This window comes from Coregonus clupeaformis, chromosome 33 (assembly GCF_020615455.1).
Source record: "Coregonus clupeaformis isolate EN_2021a chromosome 33, ASM2061545v1, whole genome shotgun sequence".
NCBI classification, from domain to species: domain Eukaryota; kingdom Metazoa; phylum Chordata; class Actinopteri; order Salmoniformes; family Salmonidae; genus Coregonus; species Coregonus clupeaformis.
In genome coordinates, this window is record NC_059224.1 from 150,544 (window position 1) to 175,999 (window position 25,456).

General features: G+C 44.5%; 1 long non-coding RNA gene across 1 annotated transcript; it reads left to right on the plus strand.

Moving 5' to 3' along the window:
- The first annotated feature begins 254 nt into the window (after positions 1-254).
- LOC123482449 lies at positions 255-1,083 on the plus strand. Its single transcript, XR_006657720.1, has 3 exons — positions 255-434; positions 786-910; positions 1,017-1,083. It is a non-coding gene; the product is annotated as an uncharacterized LOC123482449 (long non-coding RNA).
- Positions 1,084-25,456: the final 24,373 nt, after the last annotated feature.

The following is a 25,456-nucleotide window of genomic DNA, read 5'->3' on the forward strand; positions in this document are numbered from 1 at the left end:
ATGTGAAAAGTTGTGTTATGTGAAAAGTTGTATAAAAAAATACCCGGCTTGATAAACTAGTAGGCTAATTCTCCAGCCAAGAGTAATTTTGGTTGTGAAGTGCATTAGCGAAAAGCTTTGTCCTTTCTTTAGAACAAAATCCAATTGACCACTTGGCTGTCTATTATATCACCCTGTCACAGGCCCTCCCATTCAACACCACCTCATAAGATGCCTGCTGCAGTTGTTCGAGAGATGTCCAGTTTGCAGCCAAACATGCAGCATAGAGAAGACCAGCAAGGGTGCCCTCACCAGCATCATGCAGACATGGCCTTTTTTATGAGCATTCCTATGAACGGAACAGTCAGCCACATGTTGGCATGTATCCAGCCAGCAACCTTCACCTGTCAGCGGCAACAGCTTTCACAGGCTCATCATTTGTACAAATACAGAAGGTAACCCACTTCATTACTTTGATATATTTGATATCCCAATTGTGAAACATTAGTTGTGTAAACAGACATTTGTTGCTTATATGCATATAATGTCCAGGGCATAACCTAGCCTGGTGCAACCAGCCTGATCACTGTGTTCACCATTCTCTTTCACTTCACATTTTATGATATCTGAAGTGAAATAGAAAGGTGAATGCAGCAATCAGGTTGGTTCCAACAGGCTAATCTCATAACCACAATTGATAATGTAATTAGTGCTGTGTGTGTGTGTGTGCGTGTGTGTGCGTGTGTGTGCGTGTGTGTGCGTGTGTGTGTGTGTGTGTGTGTGTGTGTGTGTGTGTGACCGACCAGTAACTTTGATGAGGGGCCAGGAACTGCTCTACGCTGCTCATTAATGGGGCTCTGGCAAAGACCTCACCTCCAGCCTCACCTCTTGCCTGCTCACCAACGGTCGTCAATGGGGAGAATAGAATTAAGTAGGTTTAGTCTGACCTGTTGAAACTTCAACATAGTATGTGTTTGTGTGCCAGATATCACCTATCCTAACTGCCATTTGTAATAGAACAGTGTATTTGTTCACAGAATCATGTATGGAGCCAGCACATGGAGACCTGTAAGATGATGTGATGATGTCCAGAATGACACACGGTTTTGATACTAATGTCTCGGAATGGAGAGAGACCTGGCACTCAGCATTAACATTTTACTAGACACAACTTCAACTTGTATTGTCTTTTTTTATTGTTGAATTGAATGGGATCAGTCAATATGGGGAGGGAGATGAAAGGTGCACATTGTTATATTAGCAGAACACTGCTTCTATGTTATTATATAAAGGGTTGTTTATTCTACATGGACCTGTTACTACATTACTACAGTTTAGAATATCTACATAAATTCAGCAATTGCATTCTTCTCATATTACTCTGTAGGCTACTGACCTATTCAAATCTTACTCTGGCATCTCGCCATACATATGCCTGTAGTTATTGAACTCTCAAACGTTTGTTTGTTGTGACTGAGCGGGGGGAAAGAGCTGCGGGGCAAGGTTCTGACAGATGGATGTGTCTTGGTGGAGGCAAGGACACACCCAAGAAACACCCACATCAAACCACACCCCCAAGTCAACTCACGTTTGGCTTCTGTCATGGCCTGCCAGCATTTCTTGAGGAGCAAGCCAAAAAACTAGGCCAAATTAGTGGGTGCAGTTCCCCTTTCAGGGGGTGTGTGTATAGGTAAGGTGAGGAGGAAGGTATTAATTTAGAAAAATCCTCACTGGAAACAATGGGCTATTTTCCATTAAATCTGAATTTACAGAATTTGACCCCAACCCTGATACCCATACTGTATGCCTAGGAGCAATGTATTTTTAGCTGAAAACAGATGCCAAGTTCACTCTTCAAATGCACTACTATTGGTTTTGGAAAATATGGAAAATCTTCATTCAGCCAAAGGTCGGCCAAACAGACCATGATGTAAACGTCCTCTCAAAGTGTTCTGTCCCAGGGAAATTTCTTTGAGTAACACATTTTCTTTGGCATTTCAGAATTTCAGGGAAAGTGGAGGGGGTTGACAGAAAGGGTAATGTCTAGATGGGATACAGCTTATGTCAAATTAACGCTGCTGCGTATGTTCTCCTAACCTGCTATGAAAAGTAAATTTTGACATAAACTGACTTTTAAAGGACTGTAAATGACTCAAATCACTGAGTCAGGAAAATCCTGATTATTGAAGGATCTACTGGTCTAAGGCAATGAACGGCCTAATGTCCTCAGATGCTAAATTAGCGTGGCGGTGCAATGAAGCAAGTCTATCTCCTTAGTTCTCACCATAATAACACTGTGTCTGAATGAAACCATGATTCCACTTGAATGAGAGATAATAGTTCCTAGGCAACACGTCTGCCGACTGTAGGTTTACTATAATACACCCGTTAATCCGCAAGACTGAGGCTTTGCGTTTCTGACTCCATAAATGTGAGTCTAGTTAAATTCTGCATTAGACTTGAAGGAAAATACCACTCAAAAACAATATTTTGGTATTTGTTTCATTAGTCCACTGTTGATAGAGTCCCAAATGTTTTGCATGAAAGCAATCAAGTTTTCAAGATATAGAACTTTCAAAATACAGAAAGTGTCACAGTAAAATGCAAAACCTTTAACTTAGCGTGAAGATTAACATATGTTTGGATTCGTGTGTCGTATCGGGTGAATGCTGGCAATTATTGCTGTCAACAAAGAATCCGCTTAGGCTGCACCGTGTTTTAGAGGCTTTTATTAATATCACGAGGTTACAGCATAAGTTACAGACCCGCGGTGTCTGGAGAAGCATCGTCCCAACTTAATCTGAATGCTTCTGACTTCTCCTTTGTCTAACTCCTACTTATAAACAATGCAAGGAGACGGGGGCTCCCTCTTCTGGCCAATCACCAGTCTCCCCTGGGGCGTCACCCTCCAAACACCACATTTGAACTAAGATCATAAAACATTCTTTGTTCCTCTAAAACAGTCATAATGTTAATACACCACATTTCCCCCCTTCGAGACGAACTAAACGTCTCGAAAACAAACAGAATAGGATTATGACCAGTAACAATTTATCTTATTGAGTATCTTTAACCTTAAACCAAAAACATTCTCCTCTAGAGTGTATATACCTTTCTATGAAATATGACCAACTGTTTATGAAGTGTGAATACATTACTATGAAATATGAACAAATCTTTATGGAGTGTAAGAGCGAAAAACTGTCCGGCAGCCATCTTTCCAAATCCATCCATCAATCAAGACAGTAAAATTCTCTCACGGTCCCTCTGCCCCAGGCAACCACCTTCGGTACTCCAGATAAACTCATAAACAATGTAAATGCATTTGAAACTATGATGCAATTAAATACACATGTAAGCCCCTGCAAACAAAATCCTATCCAAAAAATATCCACTCTAAGGCTGGTCAACCCATTGGACCCTACAGTGGACCTTTCCCTGCCTAGACTCCCTGTCCCTAAGCATTCACGAAATAAACAAAAACATCTAAGATCCCCACATGTATTCAATAACATCAAATATCATTCTACAAAAATTAATACCTAAGAATATGACACAAATTATGTATTTACACATGCAAATATGTCTATATTTCATTGCAGACACTGGAATGTAGTCCACTACACTTCATCTCCTCCGTAGTCTCCTCTTCCAATGCATCGTTGATGATGGAATCAGAATCTTTCCACACCCTCCTTGTTTGATCTCCTCCAGTCATTGTCGTTTCATATTGTCCTTGTTTGAGTATTTCAATCTCTACTTTTCCCCAAATGCTTCTGGAAGAAAAGAAAATACCAAACAGTATCTTTTGCAAAACAACACTTTCAAATTAAACATCAAGATCACCTAAGAATATAAAAATGATATATAAATGATGTATGAATCACATTAACCTATTCCCCCCCTTTGATTCATAAAATCATACTAAAATCACCCTAATATTGAAAAAACAAAAAATGAAAAATGATCAAAAAATTAAAAATGATATTTATCCATTCAGTTCCACTTGTCCATCTTCATCCAGATCAGGAACAGTCAACAACGGCATCTGAGTGTTGTCTCCAGGCATCACTACTCCAACCTATTTCAATCTCATAGCTTTCTCAAAGGTCAGTAACAAATTACAAACATCACACACAGTGCTATCAAAGCTGCCATTAAATGTAACCCATCACTGCCCCTACTGGCCTACCTGATCTTGCAACCAAGTCTTCGCTGACTTCCGCTCCTTCAGATCTACCAAATGCATCCCTTATATTCTTCAATGCATATATAACCCTAGTGATAATATCTGAACTATCTGGACTCAAAGTATAACTAACATTATCAATATGATCTTCCCAAATGTTACACCATACCATGGAAAAAGTCCCCCCTTCTCCCTTAGATTTATCCTTCAATGATAGGCTTGAAGACTATGACATGCCGCCATGTCTCTTTTAATAGTAAAAGCCTCATATGGAAGCTTCAACGTTGACATGTAACAACATCCTGTCCATCAATAGGGTAAGAATATATATTTCATCACCACAAACCCTCCAAATATCTCTAAAATTCCCCATAGTCACATTGTCAGTCAAAAGCTAATCTTTTAACCATCAAAGTCCTGCTCTTCTTACTAACTGGAACATAAAAAGTAACATTATATTTCTCATTACTACCCTTAAGGTCATGCATACCCAAAGTTATCATATACTCATCACAATCTGATATTCCCATAAACATACCCCTTACATCATATGTTTTATTAGAACAAAAACAACTTTTAGCCCTCACTAGTTTCACCTCCATCTGCATCAGGGTTCGCTGTTACCTGATTTTCTTTACCATCCAACAAATTCACATAGGGTCATTCATTTAACCAAGAACACCTAAACCTAGGCTTAAACAAATGTTTTGACAACAACATTATTTTATCTGTTACTGATTGTTGTTGCTGATACCCCAGTCATGACAACGCATAGGACTGACACACACTTGATAGAGGTCGAGCGACCGTCTCTAACATGTTTGGTGCTGGAATTCTCACCAGACATGGACCCTCAAGATTCCTCACTGATCTTACAGAATGAGCTGCTATCTCTAATTTTCACAACAGAAGAATCAAACCACTCCATTTAGTTTCTCTCTTCCCTAACGAGCGGTACTGATCAGATACCTCTCCTTGTCTGTCATTAAAATCAAAGACCTCATCCTGTACCTCCATGATGAATCTATATTCTCTCTACTACTATCTGTTCTCCTATTTTAACCCTATTCGTACTATCATTGACAGCACTCTCCATCCGTAACATAAACCCCTGAGTCCTTCTTGCTACCCCCTTTAATTTCAGAAAAGTTGTTGTCGGTGTCATACTCCCTACATTTGCTATTGCCATCGTATCATTAATCCCTTCCAAAGTTACCATTAAAGTAGTTGACTTAGTTGATATATTACCACCTTTAATTACTTCTAGTGGGAAAGTTACCAATATCCTATGTGCATTATTTACTGTTGGAGTGACTACTGTAATCTATTCCTCCTGAACTCCCTCGGTGACTGTGGAAACTTCAACAGACTTCAAATCTTCCATTATAAGCGTCACTTTACGACTTACATAGCCCTTTAACCAATAATTCTTAACCGGAACAAATTTTAATGCTTGCACTAGATAAGTACACATATATTCTCCCTGATCTTTCTCTGTAACATTACGCAAAATAATACCTCCTTTGACTAGGTGCAACAGCTTCTACTTCTGGTCCTGATAACAATAATTCTTCTCCATAATTATCTCTCCATGTGGAAGGAATGTCACCATCCTAACCCTAATAACAGCGTTCCCCTAAAATTGGTGCTGGAGCTATTGGTTCCCTTATAATCAAATGCGATATATTTATGGCTTTAATAACTATCAATGTTGAAAGAGTTAAATTGCTTCTCACTGTTGTTTTAATAGACTGACGTGTTGATGTCATTGTTGTTACTTCTAGTTTCCCCAAAGCTTTGACCTCTTTGCTTGTACTTCCATCTATCACCACTAGTGTCACTTTTTCCCAACTCTCAGTCCTACCTCTAATCCCTGACTTCCAAACTTTTGATTATAAAAAATACACCTATAATTACCTTGATCTTCCTGCTGGAAACTGTAAATATAGATACTCAATCACCCTCAATCTTCTCTTATCATTCAGCAACGCATACTTTCTCAATGCATCTGCTCCTAACAGATCTAAACTCCACCATATCTATCTTCCCACTAAACTCTAGAACGTCCTTCATCACTGTTTTCTCTCTTACTACTAACTTTGAAACTTAGCTTACTGTCTTAGAGTTCCTTCAACCCTAGTTCTCCTAACTTATTTTAATCTAATCTTTTCTCATAACCTTTAAAAACCTTTTCCACTGATTTATTCACAAAATCCCTTCACCACCAATTTTTTAGAATATGTGATTGGGAAAGTCCCCACCTGCTTCTGACTTCTTCACACACAGACTTGGCAAACGACTAAACACCTTTTAGCCTAGCCTGAAATCTCTTGGTGTAAGAATGTAACCCAGAATAACAGTCACCCCTTTTAACTTTATTTTTCAAACAGATTGTCTAATAGGCAGTCTAATAGATTATCATCCTTCCTATGATATTATCTTTTTAAGCAAATGATTCCCAAAAACCCTACTTTTTAAAATCTTCTACCAGACAATCGTCTAGTGTACATCTTATTGTACAGTTCAATTTACACCATGCATCTCTTCCCAACACTGCAATAGGTATATTGTTCTAATATTAGTATGTCTATTTTAATTTCTCTTTGATTTTTATAGCATAGCTCAATTGGTTCCCTAAGAGTAATTAGCTGTTTTACTACCTCAAATCCCTATCCTAATTAGTTTATTTTACATAGTGATATGTTTAACCTTTTTAGGCTGAACACAGATACGTTTTTCCACTATTCTCCATTATTTCTCATAGTCCTCTGTTTTTACTTCAATTGTTAGATATTTTCTCTTCTTCTCTAATCGGTGCTATCAGCTGACACCCCCCTTCGTATCTTCTAGGCTCTAGACTCTTTGCTCCGGCCCCCTAGAGGGGTTCAAATAGAGAACAGGTGATCTTTACTTGCTCCTTTATCTTCCTCTGTTGTTTCCTCCTGGCGCATTGCATTCACAGGTAAAGTGACCAACCTGTCCATAATTATAACAGTCTTCTGAAAGTTGCTGGAAGTGTAGCTGAAATCTTCCTCCTCCTTCTAAGCCTTCTCGTCCTCTTCCTCTCCAATTCTGTGTCTGTCCAGAAACTGGCAGTGGATATGGATAACTGGTACCCCCCTTGGTGGCTGGTACCATTGCATTTGATATTGTTCAGTTGAAGCTGTAGCAGTGATTGTTGATTTGGTTCACTCTGATTTTTCATTACCAAAGCTTCTTTTCTCCTCCTTCTCCTCCAATTCTTGGGATCCTTTTCTCAGCAGTTTCTCCTCTTCTGTATCTTCAGCTGTGTTACTTCTTCTAAACTATTTGCTTTATCCAGGCATGATAAACATCGGTCTATATCTCTATTTCTTCTTTGCTAGTCATTGTAGGATAACCTCCTTTTGAATACACAGCACCTTTAGTCTCCTCTTTATCGCTGTCTTCATCTTTGCTTTCATCAGAAATCGAATCTCTTGTATCCTTCTTCTTTCCTCTCTTGCCAACTTCCTTCTGATCACAGAGTCATATCCACCCATGACCTCTTCTCAATCACTCTCATCTTCATCATCCTCATCTTCTTTAACCTCACTCTTCTCTTCCAGACATCTCATTTTCTTCCTTCTGGAGGTTTGGATTCATCTTCATTGTCGTTTCTGCTTGTCGTCTCTCTATTATTCGTTCATCTCCATCTCTGAAATCTTTTATCAGTTTTTGTTTGAGAATGAAGGGCAACTTTTGTTTCACTTGCCGGATAACCTCGCAATACTTTAGTTAAAGGATTACCATTTTGCACTATATCAATCGGTGTAATGACTTTTATAGCCTTGCTGTCCTTTCTCCCCATTGTAACAACCCTTTTATATTCCTTTATCGTGAATTATTTTATTTTAGACTATATAGGCTATGGCTTCCCCCCTTTAATTATTAATATAAACCTAAACAACCCAAAAAAATAATAATCAATCAATCAATTTAATCAATCAACCAAAATATGAATATGAAAAAATTCAATTAATTTTTTTTATCAAAAACCATTTCTAATTAAAATAAAAAATCTATTAAAAAATCAATTAAAAATTATGAATAATTTAAAACCAATTTTTTTATTTCTATATCCTAACTTACCCATTTATCAATTAGTGGCTATCTTACCACAACCCATCAGGAAAGTAAATGTAAGTTAGTCAACTTCAGACTACAATACCCATAAACAAAGCCTGTAACCCTACCATTACTACAATTCCCATAAACCCCCTTGCTCTATAATTATCTTTATTTTACAGAATAATGTCAGTCCTTGATTCCTAACACAACTCCAATCAACCCCAGTGATGCACATAGCCTCCAAAATGCAAATGTTATTCAAATGATCAGTATTTGCCAAGCCTATGTGAAATTGTCATAACATCACATATTTTGTGAACTAGCCTGATATCTGATCCTCTGTCGCGTCACGTGATGTCACGTCAGCACTTCCTGTATCTCCTCTCTCTCTCTCTCCCGCCTGTCGTCTAGTCCTATTGTTCCTCTCATATGAAAAAAGAACAGAGACACAGGAAAAGATTTTAGTAGTTAATGCAATCACTGAGTATTTCCAACCATTCAATATTCGTTCGTTCTACATTCGCTCTAAGAATTAACTCAGGAATAATTATCGATCGCTCAAAAACATTTTTATTTTATTTTAATCCGTCATTTAATTTAATTCATTATAATCCGTCATCATATATCTCATTTATAAATTCAATAAGTTACAAAACAAGTTTCATCTTTAACCAACCGCCGTTTAAACTAGAAGATTCGTGTTAAAATCTCTTTGTCTGTGTCTATTTCTCCCCCTGCAATGTAACCCCACAGAAAAGGACCCTTACCCACAATGCCGTGTTGTAGTACTAGCAAATGACCTCGTTTTGTAGTTTTAGCGCCGTAAAATCATGCACATGCGCAAATCCATTTAACCATACGATTGCCACACAATAGAACGATAGCATTACGCTACAGCTTCACTATTTTATACCTTATACTCACACAATTACACATAACAGAGCTCACAAAACATAGAACCGAAATTCCACATACACAAACAAGTTTAAGAGGCTTTAATCCATCGCAACGGCCCTCTAAGGACACGTTAGCATGTAGCACGCAACACAATCAGCATTTAGCCTTAGCATTTAGCATTAGCCGCTTTGTCCAAGGTGGCATGAACCACACTCCAGAATTTAGCATTAACATTAGCCTTAGCCTTTAGCTAACCGCGGCCTACCACACACAAATAAGCATCCTGCACTGCCCTTTTTATTTTGACATATTTCCCTACCGTTTGTGCTACCTTTGGCTTGATGACCATTACACCGAGAAATTAAACCCAATCAAACCCCCCGTCGGACGAAAGTCGAGTCATAATCACAATCAGATAAATCCCATCAAACCGAGTTTTCTTTAAAACCCACCGAATGCACATTGTATCGTGCACGCGGATTTGTCGGCCCATCATATTCTAAATGGCCCCCCCGGGGTCTTAAGCGGTACAGTGCCCTATTGATGCGCATATCTGCCTTAATTTTACACCTTCAATACTTAATTCCTACCGTTTTATGCTCTAAAATTCCAATTAACTGCCGCTTACCAATGGAATTACATTTTAGAATATTATTACAGACTCTAATCGACAGCAACAACGCCACATGAGTCACATTTCGGTCGTATGGTACACCCCTCCAGTGTACACACGCAGTACCCACCCTAACAAGCTCCAAAGCGGTAAGAAAAACTCACCCTTGTCTGGCCATGCTTCAGAGCGAGTTAGCTTGGCGGCTACGAATGAGGCAAAGGAGAGATGCAGACCAGCCCCACGTTGGGCGCCATTTGTCGTATCGGGTGAATGCTGGCAATTATTGCTGTCAACAAAGAATCCGCTTAGGCTGCACCGTGTTTTAGAGGCTTTTATTAATATCACGAGGTTACAGCATAAGTTACAGACCCGCGGTGTCTGGAGAAGCATCGTCCCAACTTAATCTGAATGCTTCTGACTTCTCCTTTGTCTAACTCCTACTTATAAACAATGCAAGGAGACGGGGGCTCCCTCTTCTGGCCAATCACCAGTCTCCCCTGGGGCGTCACCCTCCAAACGCCACATTTGAACTAAGATCATAAAACATTCTTTGTTCCTCTAAAACAGTCATAATGTTAATACACCACACGTGGTTGATTAAAGGGCATGAATTCTCCTTGGTAACCCCTCGTTTGAGTGACAGCATCTAGTTTTTTGTTGCCGCAGCTGTGCTTTGGCTGTAAAGGTTGGGGTGAAGACACAAGAGGTGATAAGGTGTTGTACACATCCACACGTATATTTTGACACACACACACACACACACACACACACACACACACACACACACACACACACACACACACACACACACACACACACACACACACACACACACACCTCCACATCCTCCATGCAGTAACTCCCTCTGGCTGATTATGATGTACAATGTGTCTGATAAGAACAGTCCTGGGTGTTTTAGAGTGCTGGCCTGCCACCCCTCGTCTCTTCACCTCTCAGGTAATCAGCCATGGGCTCCTCTGTCTGAGTACCCTTTCCATCTCACAGGGTGATTATTACTATTACCATTACTAGCCTACTAGGGGGCAGTGGACATGTGTGTGTGTGTGTGTGTGTGTGTGTGTGTGTGTGTGTGTGTGTGTGTGCCTGCTTGTGTGTGTGGGTCTGTGACACTGTACACTCTTAGAAAAAAAGGTGCTATCGAGAACCTAAAAGGGTTATTTGGCTGTCCCCATAGGAGAACCCTTTGAAGAACCCTTTTTGGTTCCAGGTAAACCCTTTTGGCTTCAACATAGAACCTTCAGGAACCATAAAGTGTCCTACCTGGACCCAAAAATGGTTCTCCTATGGGGACAGCCAAATAACCCTTTTGGTGCCTGGAAGAACCTTTTGGGTTACCACACCATCGGAATCTTTCCAGTTGAATAAGGTTCCTCGAGGAACCCCTCTGAAAAGGGTATTCGAGGAACCCCTCTGTAAAGGTTCGAACCATAAACTTTTTGTGATGGGAGGAGTTCAATTTTGAACGTTTTTAATAATGTATTGTGGAGATTGGAGGTGTGGCTTATTGGAGGCGGGGCTTTCAGATAGTTATTTTTTGTCACTCGTTAGCATAAATGTCATTCCATTTCATCATTTTAAGTGTGTACACTGCAAATTAAAATGTTCATTGAATATTTATGCATATTACGTATTCTAATATAATATTAACAGCGCTGATTACATACAATAATAAAGTTGCAACTATTCCAACTTTGGGACTTGCATATGCTCTTCAGGAACTCCTAGAACTTTGTTAGCCTTATTGACACTACAACCTTAACATGTCATGACATTACAACAGAACAGATTAACAGGAATGATATTTACTCTAATGGGTGGCCCAAAAAAGATCATACTTATAGCCACACCCCTTCTAAGCCACGCCTCCACTCCAGGGTTCCTCCAGGAACCCATTGCTACATTGAACCATTAAAGGTTCCTCCAAGAACCCCTCAACTAACATCTGGTGCAAATATGAACCATTGTATAGCAATTGTTCCTTGACGAACTCCATGGGCTCCTTGAGGATCTCCAGGGTTCTTCGAGTCACCACCAATTCTAAGAGTGTACGTGTGCTTGCGTTCGTCTTTTGTGGGTGTATTCTTGCGTCTGTATGTGGGTGTTCTGAGAGAGGGTGTGGGTGGGTGGCTGGCTAGCATAGCCTTCACAGGCTCTATCTTCATAACCACAGATGTATGACGCCTGTCTGTTGGACAGATGTGGGTTGAGTCAGCCACAAAGCCATGGTGGCATACTGTCACACAACTAATGACATTCGAGTTATCAATACACTAATCGTGTCACAGCTAAAAGGCCTCCAGAACTAAAATTGTGTTTTTCACACAATTCTAAAATTCTAAGCTTTTTTTGTATCTATCTTTTGAAAGAGACCCAAAAATGGGTTTCTTTGTTGTGTAATAAAATAAATGCCCTATACTGCTTGCAAGTAAGACAAATCACCACAGAGGCCACAGAGGCTGGTCTGCGTACACATTTCAAAGGACTCATGAATAATATAGAACCCTGCGATAACATCAATACATCACTGTAGCTACACCATTTTTTTCACAGGAGCTATTTTCCTGAGGGAGACCTACACAGCAGCAAATTGGCATTTTTTTCAGTGTTACTGTCACGCCCTGGCTCTGGGGACTCTAGTATGTTGAGCCAGGGTGTGAGTTTTCATTTGTTTATGTTCTAGTTGTTGTATAACTATGTTGGCCAGGGTGGCTCCCAATCAGAGACGGCTGTAGCTCGTTGTCTCTGATTGGGAGTCATACTTAGGTAGCCGTTAGGCATTCATTATTTGTGGTTTCTTGTTCCGTGTTGGTTCGTGTTTGTAACCAGGGACGTCACGTTTTCGTTTTGTTGTTTTGTTCGTGTGTTCATTCTATTAATTAAAATGTTCGCATTCAACGCTGCGCCTTGGTCCTCTTCCTTAGACGATCGTGACAGAAGAAACCACCTTGATTTGACCAAGCAGCGTGTCCAGGAGCCATCGCCAGGGAGATCCCTAACAGATCTCCTTCGCCTCCTCGACTGGGTCAAGCCGAGTGAGGAAGAGAAGGGCTTGACATTGTGGCAGAAGGGCGAAAGGCTGGCGAGGGACATGGAGACCTGGTCCACGGGTAGGAGAAACGCCCAGACATTTTTTAGGGGGGGGCTAACGCCGTGGACGACGGGCCAGCAGGAGACCGCGGCAGAGCGGCCCAGCGGATTGGCAGAGGAGGCCGCCAGGTTACGGGGGCCACTGGTCGAAGAGGGGGTGGAAGGTGTAGAGGCACGGCGAGAGGTACTGGGGTGTGTTACCAGTCCGGTCCGGCCCATTCCAGATCCCTGCGTAGGACCAGTGGTGTGTGTCCCCAGTACGACTCGGCCCGTTCCTGCTCCCCGCACCAAGTCAGTGGTGCGCTTCGTCAGCCCGGCTCGGCCCGTTCCTGCTCCCTGCACCAAGTCAGTGGTGCGCTTCGTCTGCCCGGCTCGGCCCGTTCCTGCTCCCCGCACCAAGTCAGTGGTGCGCTGTCAGCCCGGCTCGGCCCGTTCCTGCTCCCCGCACCAAGTCAGTGGTGCGCTTCGTCTGCGCGGCTCGGCCCGTTCCTGCTCCCCGCACCAAGTCAGTGGTGCGCTTCGTCTGCCGGCTCGGCCCGTTCCTGCTCCCCGCACCAAGTCAGTGGTGCGCTCCGTCAGCCGGCTCGGCCCGTTCCTGCTCCCGCACCAAGTCAGTGGTGCGCTTCGTCTGCCCGGCTCGGCCCGTTCCTGCTCCCCGCACCAAGTCAGTGGTGCGCTTCGTCAGACCGGCTCGGCCCGTTCCTGCTCCCCGCACCAAGTCAGTGGTGCGCCCGTCAGCCGGCTCGGCCGTTCCTGCTCCCCGCACCAAGCCAGTGGTGCGCCCCGTCAGGCCGGCTCGGTCCGTTCCTGCTCCCCGCACCAAGTCAGTGGTGCGCGTCGTCAACCGGTCCGGCCCATTCCTGCTCCCCGCACCAAGTCAGTGGTGCGCCCGTCAACCGGCTCGGCCCGCTCCTGCTCCCCACACCAAGCCAGTGGTGTGCGTCGTCAGTCCGGCACGGCCCGTGCCTGTTCCACCGGTGGCTGGTCCGGCACCGGTCAGGTGCTGCGTCACGCCGGAGCTAGAGCAATCCGCTCCACCAGTGTTCAGTTCAGCTCTGGTCAGCAGGGCCAGACCGGACCAGGGGTACTGTGGGGGGTTAGAGAAGGAGTGGGGGTCATGTCCGGAGCCGGATCCGCCGCCGAGGCGGAGTGCCCACCCGGTCCCTCCCCTGTTGTATTTGGTTGGCGCGGTCGGAGTCCTGTCACGCCCTGGCTCTGGGGACTCTAGTATGTTGAGCCAGGGTGTGAGTTTTCATTTGTTTATGTTCTAGTTGTTGTATATCTATGTTGGCCAGGGTGGCTCCCAATCAGAGACGGCTGTAGCTCGTTGTCTCTGATTGGGAGTCATACTTAGGTAGCCGTTAGGCATTCATTATTTGTGGTTTCTTGTTCCGTGTTGGTTCGTGTTTGTAACCAGGGACGTCACGTTTTCGTTTTGTTGTTTTGTTCGTGTGTTCATTCTATTAATTAAAATGTTCGCATTCAACGCTGCGCCTTGGTCCTCTTCCTTAGACGATCGTGACAGTTACATTTCTAGCGTTGATTCAGAACATAAAGTGGAACTGACAGAATTTTAGGAACATGACATCTTGTTAAAATCTGATCATATACACCCCCTTTTTTTGGGGGGGTGGCAAGCGAGCACATTGATGTGGTCATTTTCATGTTTCCATAAATTCATAGAAATTCATAGAACGTTTGCGAATGATGTAAGGCATTTGTGAAAATTCTATAGCAATATAGAGTGGGAAAGTGGCCGTGCGCCTGGACAATTAAGAGACACTGCAGTAAGTAAAACCAAATAAAAACATCTGTCCTATCCAGGACCGGAGTCTATGCAGACCAGTGCGCCATAGCCAATCAGATCTACAGTAGGCTTACAGTGGGGGAAAAAAAGTATTTAGTCAGCCACCAATTGTGCAGGTTCTCCCACTTAGAAAGATGAGAGAGGCGTGTAATTTTCATCATAGGTACACGTCAACTATGACAGACAAATTGAGAAGAAAAAAATCCAGAAAATCACATTGTAGGATTTTTAATTTATTTATTTGCAAATTATGGTGGAAAATAAGTATTTGGTCACCTACAAACAAGCAAGATTTCAGGCTCTCACAGACCTGTAACTTCTTCTTTAAGAGGCTCCTCTGTCCTACCACTCGTTACCTGTATTAATGGCACCTGTTTGAACTTGTTATCAGTATAAAAGACACCTGTCCACAACCTCAAACAGTCACACTCCAAACTCCACTATGGCCAAGACCAAAGAGCTGTCAAAGGACACCAGAAACAAAATTGTAGACCTGCACCAGGCTGGGAAGACTGAATCTGCAATAGGTAAGCAGCTTGGTTTGAAGAAATCAACTGTGGGAGCAATTATTAGGAAATGGAAGACATACAAGACCACTGATAATCTCCCTCGATCTGGGGCTCCACGCAAGATCTCACCCCGTGGGGTCAAAATGATCACAAGAACGGTGAGCAAAAATCCCAGAACCACACGGGGGGACACAGTGAATGACCTGCAGAGAGCTGGGACCAAAGTAACAAAGCCTACCATTAGTAACACACTACGCCGCCAGGAACTCAAATCCTGCAGTGCCAGACGTGTCCCCCTGCTTAAGCCAGTACATGTCCAGGCCCGTCTGAAGTTTGCTAGAGTGCATTTGGATGATCCAGAAGAGGATTGGGAGAATGTCATATGGTCAGATGAAACCAAAATATAACTTTTTGGTAAAAACTCAACTCATCGTGTTTGGAGGACAAAGAATGCTGAGTTGCATCCAAAGAACACCATACCTACTGTGAAGCATGGGGGTGGAAAAATCATGCTTTGGGGCTGTTTTTCTGCAAAGGGACCAGGACGACTGATCCGTGTAAAGGAAAGAATGAATGGGGCCATGTATCGTGAGATTTTGAGTGAAAACCTCCTTCCATTAGCAAGGGCATTGAAGATGAAACGTGGCTGGGTCTTTCAGCATGACAATGATGCCAAACACACCGCCCGGGCAACGAAGGAGTGGCTTCGTAAGAAGCATTTCAAGGTCCTGGAGTGGCCTAGCCAGTCTCCAGATCTCAACCCCATAGAAAATATTTGGAGGGAGTTGAAAGTCCGTGTTGCCCAGCGACAGCCCCAAAACATCACTGCTCTAGAGGAGATCTGCATGGAGGAATGGGCCAAAATACCAGCAACAGTGTGTGAAAACCTTGTGAAGACTTACAGAAAACGTTTGACCTGTGTCATTGCCAACAAAGGGTATATAACAAAGTATTGAGAAACTTTTGTTATTGACCAAATACTTATTTTCCATCATAATTTGCAAATAAATTCATTAAAAATCCTACAATGTGATTTTCTGGAGAAAAAAATCTCAATTTGTCTGTCATAGTTGACGTGTACCTATGATGAAAATTACAGGCCTCTCTCATATTTTTAAGTGGGAGAACTTGCACAATTGGTGGCTGACTAAATACTTTTTTTTCCCCCACTGTATATGCAAATAAGCTATTTGCCACACGGGCCTGCCATCATTCACTTTGAACTGGACTGTGTGTTTACAGGCAGTAGCAACAGCGCAACTTTAGATCATTATAACGCATTCGCCAAAAGCCACAAAATACTCCTGAATGGATTTCTGCAAATATGTAAATACCACGGGAGTCCTCTTACATTTGGGAACTTCACAATCCTATTGATCAAACAACTATGAAAAGGTAGGCTCTTTCACCCTAAGTTGCAAATGCACATCAACAACAACAAGACCAATAACTAATGCTAGCCAGAGCGAGATGAGCAAAAATCTAACGAGAAAACATTACATAAACCCTCTCAAACAACTAAACTCAGCAAAGAAAGAAACATCCTCTCACCGTCAACTGCATTTATTTTCAGCAAACTTAACATGTGTAAATACTTGTTTGAACATAACAAGATTCAACCACTGAGACATAAACTGAACAAGTTCAACAGACATGTGACTAACATAAATTTAACAATGTGTCCCTGAACAAAGGGGGGGTCAAAATCAAAAGTAACAGTCAGTATCTGGTGTGGCCACCAGCTGCATTAAGTACTGAAGTGCATCTCCTCCTCATGGACTGCACCAGATTTGCCTGCCAGTTCTTGCTGTGAGATGTTACCCCACTCTTCCACCAAGGCACCTGCAAGTTCCCGGACATTTCCTCACCCTTCGATCTAACAGGTCCCAGACGTGCTCAATGGGATTGAGATCCGGGCTCTTCGCTGGCTATTGCAGAACACTGACATTCCTGTCTTGCAGGAAATCCCGCACAGAATGAGCGGTATGGCTGGTGGCATTGTCATGCTGGAGGGTCATGTCAGCATGAGCCTGCAGGAAGGGTACCACATGAGGGAGGAGGATGTCTTCCCTGTAACGCACAGCGTTGACATTGCCTGCAATGACAACAAGCTCAGTCCGATGATGCTGTGACACACTGCCCCAGACCATGATGGACCCTCCACCTCCAAATCGATCCCGCTCCAGAGTACAGGCCTCGGTGTAACACTCATTCCTTCAACGATAAACGCGAATCCGACCATCACCTCTGGTGAGACAAAACTGCGACTCGTCAGTGAAGAGCACTTTTGTCTGTCTGGTCCAGCGTTGGTGGGTTTGTGCCCATAGGCAACGTTGTTGCCGGTAATGTCTGGTGAGGACCTGCCTTACAACAGGCCTACAAGCCCTCAGTCCAGCCTCTCTCAGCCTATTGCGGACAGTCTGAGCACTGATGGAGGGATTGTGCGTTCCTGGTGTAACTCGGGCTGTTGTTGTTGCCATCCTGTACCTGTCCCGCATGTGTGATGTTCGGATGTACCGATCCTGTGCAGGTGTTGTTACAAGTGGTCTGCCACTGCGAGGATGATCAGCTGTCCAACCTGTCTCCCTGTAGTGCTGTCTTAGGCGTCTCACAGTACGGACATTGCAATTTATTGCCCTGGCCACATCTGCAGTCCTCATGCCTCCTTGCAGCATGCCTAAGGGACATTCATGCAGATGAGCAGGGACCCTGGGCATCTTCCTTTTGGTGTTTTTCAGAGTCAGTAGAAAGGCCTCTTTAGTGTCCTAACTGTGACCTTAATTGCCTACCGTCTGTAAGCTGTAAGTGTCTTAACGACCGTTCCACAGGTGCATGTTTAAGGGACGTTTCTTTTTTTGCTGAGTTAATTAGTTGGCCGCCAAAATTGCACTGATAAACGATGAGGAATAGTAGCATGCTCGTCCTTCTGCAGCTTGCCTGCCACTGCATGCTTTACCCAACCCACATTTTGACAACTGAATGGGAACTTGCCTGCCTGCCCGCCCATTTGATCGATGCCAAATACATTTGATTGACAACTAAGAGATATGCTAACTGTTCAGCTACCTAGCAAAGCGATACACATTTCTTGCTAGCTGATGAAATGACACTTGCAGCATCTCTAGCTGTAGCCAACAAAAAGCAGCGCATGGGACATACTGAAAAAACACAATGAATTTGCTACCAGACGTAGCCTATTTGTTTAGCCCTTTATAATGTCCATCAGCCGATGTCACAAAGTGCTATACAGAAACCCAGCCTAAAACCCCAAACAGCAAGCAATGCAGATGTAGAAACACGGTGGCTAGGAAAAACTCCCTAGAAAGGTAGAAAGCTAGGAAGAAACCTAGAGAGGAACCAGGTTCTGAGGGGTGGACAGTCCCCTTCTAGCTGTGCCGGGTGAAGATTATAACAGTACATGGCCATTAAAGCCAGACTTCTCCAAGATGTTCAAACGTTCATAGATGACCTGCAGGGTCAAATAATAATCACAGTGGTTGTAGAGGTTGCAACAGGTCAGTACATCAGCAGTAAATGCCACTTGGCCTTTCAAAGCTGGGCAGGTTGAAATAGCAGGTGTGGTAGAGAGAGAGAGTTGAAAACAGCAGGTCTGGGACAAGGTAGCACATCCGGTGAACAGGTCAGGGTTCCATAGCCGCAGGCAGAAGAGTGGAAACTGGAGCAGCAGCACGACCAGGTGGACTGGGGACAGCAAGGAGTCATCAGGCCAGGTAGTCCTGAGGCATGGTCCTATGGCTCAGGTACTCCGGGATGGGAGGGAGAGAGGAAGAGAGAGAGAATTACATATAACAGACTGACCCCAGCCCCCCGGCACATAGACTATTGCAGCATAGATACTGGAGGCTGAGACAGGGGTGGTTGGGAGACACTGTGGCCCTGTCCGCCGATACCCCCAGACAGGGCCACCAACTTACTACCCTGAGACAAGGCTGAGTATAGCCCACAAAGATCTCCTCCACTGTACGAGCCCGAGGGGGCGACAAACCGGACAGGAAGATCACGTCAGCACTCAACCCACTCAAGTGATGAACCCCTCCTAGGGACGGCATGGAAAGCACCAGTAAGCCAGTGCCTCAGCCCCCGTATTAAGGTCAGAGGCAGAGAAATCCAATGGAGAGACAGGAACCGGCCAGGCAGAGACAACAAGGGTGGTTTGTCGCTCCAGTGCCTTTCCGTTCACATTCACACCCCTGGGCCAGACTACACTCAATCATAGGACCTACTGAAGAGAGGAGTCTTCAGTAAAGACTTAAAGGTCGAGACCGAGTCTGCGTCTCTCACATGGATAGGCAGACCATTCAATAAAAATGTAGCTCTATAGGAGAAAGCCCTGCCTCCAGCTGTTTGCTTAGAAATTCTAGGGACAATAAGGAGGCCTGCGTCTTGTGACCGTAGCGTACGTGTAGGTATGTACGGCAGGACCAAATCGGAGAGATACGTAGGAGCAAGCCCATGTAATGCTTTGTAGGTTAGCAGTAAAACCTTGAAATTAGCCCTAGCCTTAACAGGAAGCCAGTGTAGAGAGGCTAACACTGGAGTAATATAATCACATTTTTGGGTTCTATGCAAGATTCTAGCAGCCGTGTGTAGCGCTAACTGAAGTTTATTTAGTGTTTTTTCCAGGTAGCCGGAGAGTAGAGCATTGCAGTAGTCTAATCTAGAAGTGACAAAGCATGGATTAGCTTTTCTGCATCATTTTTGGACAAAAAGTTCCTGCTTTTTGCAATGTTGCGAAGATGGAAAAAAGCTGTCCTTGAAATATTCTTGATATGTTCGTCAAAAGACAGATCATTAACTTTTCTTTTAGATGACTGTACTGTACAACCATCAAGATTATTTGTCAGATCCAACAGAAGATCTATTTGTTTCTTGGGACCTAGAACTAGCATCTCTGTTCTGTCAGAGTTTAAAAGTAAAACATTTGCCGCCATCCACTTCCTTATGTCTGAAACACATGCTTCCAGGGTATGCAATTTTGGGGCTTCACCATGTTTAATCGAAATGTAGAGCTGTGTGTCGTCCGCATAGCAATGAAAGTTAACATTGAGTTTTTGAATGACATCACCAAGAGGTAAAATATATAGTGAAAACAATAGTGGTCCTAAAACGGAACCTTGAGGAACACCGAGACAAACAATTGATTTGTCAAAGGACAAACCATCCGCAGAGACGAACAGATATCTTTCCGACAGATAAGATCTAAACCAGGCAAGAACTTGTCCGTGTAGACCAATTAAGGTTTCCAATCTCTCCAAAAGAATGTGGTGATCGATGGTGTCAAAAGCAGCACTAAGGTCTAGGAGCACGAAGACAGATGCAGAGCCTTGGTCTGACGCCATTAAAAGGTAATTTACCACCTTCACGAGTACGGTCTCAGTGCTGTGATGGGGTCTTAAACCAGACTGAAGCGTTTCGTGTACATTTTTTGTCTTCAGGAATGCAGTGAGTTGCTGCACAACAGCTTTTTCAAAAAATGTTGAGAGGAATGGGAGATTCGATATAGGCCAAATAGTTTTTTACATTTTCTGGGTCAAGGTTTGGCTTTATCAAGAGAGGCTTTATTATTGCCACTTTTAGTGAGTTTGGTACACATCCAGTGGATAGGGAGCCATGTATTATGTTCAATATAGGAGGGCCAAGCACAGGAAGTAGCTCTTTCAGTAGTTTAGTTGGAATAGGGTCCAGTATGCAGCTTGAAGGTTTAGAGGCCATGACTATTTTCATGAATGTGTCAAGAGATATAGGATTAAAAAACTTGAATGTCTCCATTGATCCTAGGTCCTGGCAGTTTTGTGCAGATTCAGGACAGCTGAGCTTTGGAGAAATACGCAGATTCAAAGAGGAGTCCGTAATTTGCTTTCTAATGATCATTATCTTTTCGTCGAAGAAGTTCATGAATTCATCACTGCTGAAGTGAAAGGCATCCTCTCTTGGGGAATGCTGGTTTTTAGTTAGCTTTGCGACAGTATCAAATATAAATGTTGGATTGTTCTTATTCTCCTCAATTAGGTTGGAAAAATAGGATGATCGCGCAGCAGTGAGGGCTCTTCAGTATTGCTCTGTACTTTCTTTACAAGCTAGTAGGAAGACTTCCAGTTTGGTGGAACTTCATTTCCGTTCCAGTTTTCTGGAGGCTTGCTTCAGGGCTCGGGTATTTTCTGTATACCAGAAAGCTAGTTTCTTGTGACCATTTATTTTGTTTTTAGGGGTGCATCTAGGGTATTACGCAAGGTAGCATTTAGATTTTCAGTTAGGTCGTTAACTGATTTTTGTACTCCGACATCCTTGAGCAGGTGGAAGGACTCTGGAAGGGCCTCTAGGAATCTTTGGGTTGTCCGAGGATTTATAGCATGGCTTGTGATGGTCCTTGGTTGGGGTCTGAGCAGATAACTTGTTGCGATTGCAAACGTAATAAGATGGTGGTCCGATAGTCAAAAACATTTTGATCCACAATATTTATTCCACGGGACAAAGCTAGATCCAGGGTATGACTGTGGCAATGAGTAGGTCCGGAGACATGTTGGACAAAACCCACTGAGTCGATGATGGCTCCGAAAGCCTTTTGGAGTGGGTCTGTGGAATATTATCTGCCAGGACTACAAGGTCCGATAGGAATTCAGGGAACTCAGTGAGGAACTCTGTATACTGTCACACCCTGGCTATGGGACTCTAGTTGTTGAGCCAGGGTGTGTTTGTTCTATGTGGTGTGTTTCTATGTTGGGGGTTCTGGTTTGTTGTTTTCTATGTTTGCCTTAGTGACTCCCAATCAGAGGCAACGAGTGTCAGCTGTTCGTTGGTTGTCTCTGATTGGGAGCCATATTTAAAAGTCTGTTTTTCATTCGGGTTTGTGGGATTTTGTTCCGTTAAGGTTTGTGTTGTGTATAACTTCAGGACGTCACGCATCGTTGTTTATTGTTTTGTGTCGTGTTCAGTACAAATAAAGTATGTACGCTTATCACGCTGCGCCTTGGTCTCTCTCTGACGATCGTGACAGAAAATCCCACCAAGATGTGACCAAGCAGCGTGTCCAGGAGCCATCGCCAGGGAGATCCCTAAAAGATCTCCTTCGCCTCCTCGACTGGGTCAAGCCGAGTGAGGAAGAGAAGGGCTTGACCTTGTGGCAGAAGGGCGAAAGGCTGGCGAGGGACATGGAGACCTGGTCCACGGGTAGGGGAGACGCCCAGAAATTTTTTAGGGGGGGGCTAACGCCGTGGACGACGGGCCAGCAGGAGACCGCGGCAGAGCGGCCCAGCGGATTGGCAGAGGAGGACGCCAGGTTACGGGAGTCACTGGTCACCAGGGGGAAGGAGGTTGTAGAGGCACGGCGAGAGGTACTGGCGTGTGTTGCCAGTCCGGTCCGGCCTGTTCCTGATCCCCACGTAGGGCCAGTGGTGTGTGTTCCCAGTACGGTCCGGCCTGTTCCTGCCACTCGCACCAAGTCAGTGGTGCGCGTCGTCAGCCCGGTCCGGCCCATTCCTGCTCCCCGCACCAAGTCAGTGGTGCGGCGTCGTCACCCGGTCCGGCCCATTCCTGCTCCCCGCACCAAGTCAGTGGTGCGTTTCGTCAGCCCGGCTCGGCCCGTTCCTGCTCCCGCGCACCAAGTCAGGGGTGCGCTTCGACACCCGGCTCGGCCCGCTCCTGCTCCCCACACCAAGCCAGTGGTGTGCGTCGTCAGTCCGGCACGGCCCGTGCCTGTTCCCCGCACCAAGTCAGGGGTGTGCTTCGACAGCCCGGCTCGGCCCGCTCCTGCTCCCCACACCAAGCCAGTGGTGTGCGTCGTCAGTCCGGCACGGCCCGTGCCTGTTCCACCGGTGGCTGGTCCGGCACCGGTCAGAGGCTTCACGTCAGAGATAGAGCAATCCGCTCCACCAGTGTTCAGTCCAGCTCCGGCCAGCAGGGCCAGACCGGACCAGGGGTACTTTGGGGGGTTAGAGAAGGAGTGGGGGTCAAGCCCGGAGCCAGAACCGCCGCCGAGGAGGTATGCCCACCCAGCCCTCCCCTGTTTTGCTCTTTTTGAGGCGCGTGGTCGCAGTCCGCGACCTTTCGAGGGGTACTGTCACACCCTGGCTATGGGACTCTAGTTGTTGAGCCAGGGTGTGTTTGTTCTATGTGGTGTGTTTCTATGTTGGGGGTTCTGGTTTGTTGTTTTCTATGTTTGCCTTAGTGACTCCCAATCAGAGGCAACGAGTGTCAGCTGTTCGTTGGTTGTCTCTGATTGGGAGCCATATTTAAACTGTCTGTTTTTCATTCGGGTTTGTGGGATTTTGTTCCGTTAAGGTTTGTGTTGTGTATAACTTCAGGACGTCACGCATCGTTGTTTATTGTTTTGTGTCGTGTTCAGTACAAATAAAGTATGTACGCTTATCACGCTGCGCCTTGGTCTCTCTCTGACGATCGTGACATATACGGCCCAGGAGGCCTGTAAACAGTAGCTATAAAAAGTGATTGAGTAGGCTGCATAGATTTCATGACTGGAAGCTCAAAAGACGAAAATGCAGTCATTTTTGGGGGGGGAAATTGACATTTGCTATTGTAAATGTTAGCAACACCTCCGCCTTTGCGGGATGCGCTGGGTATATGGTCACTAGTGTAACCTGGAGGAGAGGCCTCATTTAACACAGTAAATTCATCAGGCTTTAGCCATATTTCAGTCAGGCCAATCACATCAAGATTATGATCAGTGATTAGTTAATTGACCATAACTGCCTTGGAAGTGAGGGATCTAACATTAAGTAGCCCTATTTTGAGATGTGAGATATCACAATATCTTTCAATAATGACAGGAATGGAGGAGGTCTTTAGACACGGTCTCATTGGGGATAGCTGAGCTGACTACACTCACTGTGCTCGTGGCAGACTCCACTAAGCTGTCAGGCTGGCTAACAGCCTGCTGCCTGACCTGCACCCTATCTCAATGTGGAGCTAGAGGAGTTAGAGCCCTGTCTATGTTGGTAGATGAGATGAGAGCCACCCCTCCAGCTAGGATGGAGTCCGTCACTCCTCAGCAGGCCAGGCTTGGTCCTGTTTGAGGGTGAGTCCCAGAAAGAGGGCCAATTATCTACAAATTCTATCTTTTGGGAGGGGCAGAAAACAGTTTTCAACCAGCGATTGAGTTGTGAGACTATGCTGTAGAGCTCATCACTCGCCCTAACTGGGAGGGGGCCAGAGACAATTACTCGACACATCTTTCTAGCTAATTTACACGCTGAAGCTATGTTGCTCTTGGTGGCCTCTGACTGTTTCATCCTAACATCGTTGGTGCCGACGTGGATAACAATATCCCTATACTCTCTACACTCGCCAGTTTTTGCCTTGGCCAGCACCATCTTCAGATTAGCCTTTACGTCGGTAGCCCTGCCCCCTGGTAAACAGTGTATGATCGCTGGATGATTCTTTTTAAGTCTAATATTGCGGGTAATGGAGTCGCCAATGACTAGGGTTTTCAATTTGTCCGAGCTAATGGTGGGAGGCTTCGTTGGCTCAGACCCCTTAACGGGTGGAGGAGAGACCTGAGAAGGCTCGGCCTCTGACTCCGACTCTTGCTTAATGGGGAGAACTGGTTGAAAGTTTCTGTCGGCTGAATGAGCGGCACCGGTTGAGCATGCCAACTGCATTTCTTTCCAGAAGCCTTGAGAAATGTGTCCGGCTGCGGGGACTGTGCGTGGGGATTTATACTACAATAGGTACTTATTCATCCTTTCCTACACTGACATTGTCCTTGCCTAACGATTGCGTCTGAAGCTGTGCTTGCAGCACGGCTATCCTCACCATAAGGTGATAGTTATCCTGTATATTATGAGTACAGCGACTGCAATTAGATGGCATAGTGTTAATGTTACTACTTAGCTTCAGCTGGTGGATGTCCTGTAGAACCATGTCCAGATAAAGCGTCCGGGGTGAAAAAGGTTATTCATTGTCAAGCTTTAAAAACCGAAGCCAGAATGCAACATTTTAGTAGCCTAGCTAGGACTGTGGCATGTGTCTGTACTCTTTCCCCTCCGCTGCGCGCTGTAAACAGGCTACAGGAAAGCAGTGCAATTTAAGTTAAATTCACCGATGCTAGCGCATCAGGCTTAAATTTCATAAAGTAGATGACTTAACTGTTGGCTCATTCTGAATGCGGGTTGCTGGTGAATAAAAATGTCAACTATTGGATATCCTAACTCTGTCTGGATTCCAACAGGAATTACACATCACTTTGCAAGTCAGCATAATGTGACTTGCAGTTCTGATGTGGCCTGTAA